Below are 3,855 nucleotides of genomic sequence, written 5' to 3' on the forward strand. Positions count from 1 at the left end.
GGTGCACAGCCAACCGAGAGTCTGCAGGGCTCGTGGCAAAGGCGCCACCAGCCTTGCAGCCCAAACAGCTGTGGAGGACGTCAGAGGTCCAGCCGGAACCGGGTCGCCCGTCCTTAAGTTTGTAGAGCTGCCTTTTCTATGACATCAGCACCCTGGGGCTCTTGGACCTAAAAAACCTGTGCCACTAACACAAACACACACACGTGTGGACACACACAGATACACGCACATATACACAGACACATAAACACCCACGTGAACGTACACGTGGACACGCAGACATATGAGCACCCACACAAACACATACACATGTGCACACACACACCACACATCGCACACACACGTATACACCTAAACACCTGTACACAAACACATGCACATATACGCATAAACACCCAAATGCACACATACACACATAAACACATACACATACACATCATTCATGCCAAACACAACTGCACACATAAACACACATACGCATATGCACGCAAATACGCAAACATGAATACATACATAAACACATACACCATACATCCTAAACACACAACCACGCGTAAATACATGTACGCATGCACAAGCACACACTCCTAAACACAATCACAGGCACACACACGCACACACACGCACACACACACACACGCCCATGGGGGGGGTTTGGAGGAGGGACTCGGCCCTCGGTGACTCTGACCCGTCTCTCTTCATGAACCCTCTTGAGGGGGGTGGCACCCCGTCCAGCTCAGCTGACAGTTTCTCGCTCTGGGTCTGCTTCCCACCCTAGGCCAAGCACTCTCGTCCCGGGGTCAAGGGCGGGTCACGTCCTTGCCCCCCCCACACACACACGCGAGGCCCCCAGCCCCCAAACTCTGGGAAGTCTCCCCGTCCACAGGGAGACTCCTGGTGGCCAGGTAGGACTCGTCCTGAAACGGACTTCAGCCGTTCCTGTTTCAGAAAGGAAACCCTGACACCTGGACCAAATGTCAGGTCTCCACACAGCGGGGTGGGGACGTCGGGGTAACTGAGAAGCAGCAGCCTCATCTGAGCGAGTCTGTCTGAATCAGCACGTCCTCTCTCTGCGGCGTGGGGCCACCTCTCCGCCCAAGGCTGTGGGGACACGGACTGTCCCCCCGGCTGACCAAAGGGCCCTGGCTACAAGCAACAGCCGCTCTTTTAAAATTATGTTTTTGTTCTGGTTGTCCGTGGTTATTTCTGGCCATTTTACTTTTTTCCTTATACATGTGTTCGTTTTTTAGAGATTTTGTGATAAACACGTTATTTCCTTCATCATCGTGAAAATAACGAATAAGGCGGATACCACAAAGGGTCCAGGGCTTCGAGACGAGCCATAATTTGAGTCTGGGGTCTGGGAGGTCATGTGACGTGCCTGCCCTGGGACTTGGCCTGACCAAGGCCTGTGATAGCCGTCACTTCTAAACGGCCCTGCGCCATCTCTGGTGATACCTGTATATAAATAAGGGGCTCCATCCTTTCTCATGGGGACCCGTCAGGACAAGTGGAGCAGAGGACAGGAAGTGGTTTCAGAAAGATAAATTTCCTCCTCTCAGAAACGTTCAAGGTGAACCGAGTCTGGTTTTGTGTTTGTCCCTCAGTGGCCGTGCTCACGCGTCCAGGGGGACGCCGCGGAGGCACTCGGAGGGCGCGGCTCGAACACCCACGGATGAAAAGGAGACGGCTGTGCTCTGCTGAATACGGGGTCCCCGCCACGTGGGGTCCAGGAGCTGCCACAGGCGGCTGTTGCAGGACCCGCCAACCCAGCTCCCTAAACTCCGTTTCTCGGATCTGGTCCTCAGAAGGCAAGTTTTCCCCTCGAGGTCACTGAGCTGGCTGTGAGCACGGCCAGCATGGAAGGTTCTAGAAACCAAGTCAAACAGAATAAGACGGCCCCATGTTGGTAAGAAAACAAAGCCAGGAGGGAGGGCCATTGTCAAGGACAGACCGTCGCCTCTCGGAAGGGCCATTTGCCATTTTCCCGTGCGTGTGTGCGTGTGTGTGCATGTGTGTGCGTGTGTGCATGAGTGCATGCGTGTGTGCGTGTGTGTGTGCGTGCGTGCATGCGTGCGTGCGTGTGCCAACTGCTTTTCTCCCTCAGTGCACATCTTGTCTCTGCCAGAGAAACAACTGGGAACGTTTTACTGGTCGTTGTGTGGACGGACATCTACATATTGTTGGATAGAAACATCGTTCCATTTATTCCCTTTTCCTTTTACTCAGGCATATGGCCAGCCTCATCCGCAGCTGTCCCCTGGGCAATTTCCTTGCTGCGCATATCGATACTATTTTTAGATGTCAGATTGGATATAAAAAAGCGATGATGCTCACACGATGCTTATGTAAATGTAGCTAAGAGCGGTTTCATTGAGAGATCGCACCCCAGATATTAACTCTATCGGTTCCCCACGAAGTTCCAACCACCAGAGGGGGAAGAAAAAAAAACAGGATTCTCAACATTTCGCCAAATATCCATGTAAAAAAGTTTCCTAACTTCAACTCTGTTAAACAGGGCTCTTATTGATGCTCACAGACTCTGGATAGGAAGCAGGAAGAAGCTTCCAGAATCACAGCCCCAGCTCTGAGTGCACCGCTGAGGCGAGAAGCGGTCTCGCTGACCAGTGACTAAGGACCCCAGAACCTTACCTGCCGTGGGGCTTGAAGGACGTCCTGGGCATCACTGTCGAGACGATGGCCCTTCTGTCCACCCTGTGAGGCCGCAGGGAAAGAGACAAGCCAGCCGCCAGCTGCACACCCAGGTCTGCGATGGTGACACGGTCGTCCAGGACGATCACCGTCTTCTCGGCCAGGACGGAGTCAGAGGAAGAGAGAGACAGGGCTCCAGTGGCTGCCCGACCCAGCCTGAATGGGAAAAAATGTTTTACAGCAATGAACAAGCAAATAGTCTGCAAAGGAAAATGGATCTTTACAGTCAGACTGATGTGCACTTTTCAGTCGTAACTTTGCCACAATCATTTCAAACCCCTACGCACGCTCTCGGTCGACTGCCAGTGAACTCGAGGACGCAGACACCAGCCCAGGCCGAGAAAGCGAGACCTGCTGTCCGTCAGTCTGTGGAAACGGGTCCAGGCGAGGTCACCCGTGAGGTTAGCAGGGGACAGTGTCCTCCCAGGGACCAGCCCCGATCGCCGTCACAGCCACCCCTTCACCTGGGGGACGGCCGCATTTTCCACTTGCTGAGAAACACTGCCCTGTAAACGGAAGGTTCTCGGACGCTGTGGGAAGCCGGGCCAGGGCACGGGGCAGTCTTCTCTTGCTCGGAGGTGCGAGCTCACTTTGACACCGAGAAGCGAGTCCATCGTCAGGCTCAGGAGCAGGGTTTCGGGTGTGAGGGGGTCTCTGACCGCAGCGTCCCCGTCCCCTGGACCTTCAAGGACCCTGAGTCCATTCACACAGCCACACCCACTACGTTTCCTGTGGTCCGTGCTGGCTTTGACCCTACAGTGGGCGAATCACAGGGACCGTCTGGCCGGCGAAGTCTAAGATATTTCTCATCTGGCCCTCTATCAATAAAATATGCTAAACGTAAGCTTCAAGGTCGACCTGCTCGGACCGAAATCTCTGACTACGCAGGGGACTAAGTTCTGGGCGTCTCGAACTCTTACTCTGGAGAGCGGGCTCGGACATCACAGCGTCGTCTTCTACGGTGGTTACAAGAATTATTCATCGATTCATAGAAAATGTTGTTTGAAGCAGTTTTAATTTTCCTCCCCACACCAGCAAGCGCTTAACTCGACCCTCTGCAGACGCCGACCCGTGCGCCCCACGAGTTTAGCTCGGTTCCCCTACGGGCCACCCAGAGGGGACTCGGTCCCACAAGACCACCCC

The sequence above is a fragment of the Pteropus vampyrus genome, unplaced genomic scaffold (assembly GCF_000151845.1).
Source record: "Pteropus vampyrus isolate Shadow unplaced genomic scaffold, Pvam_2.0 Scaffold608, whole genome shotgun sequence".
In the NCBI taxonomy this organism is placed as follows: Eukaryota; Metazoa; Chordata; class Mammalia; order Chiroptera; family Pteropodidae; genus Pteropus; species Pteropus vampyrus.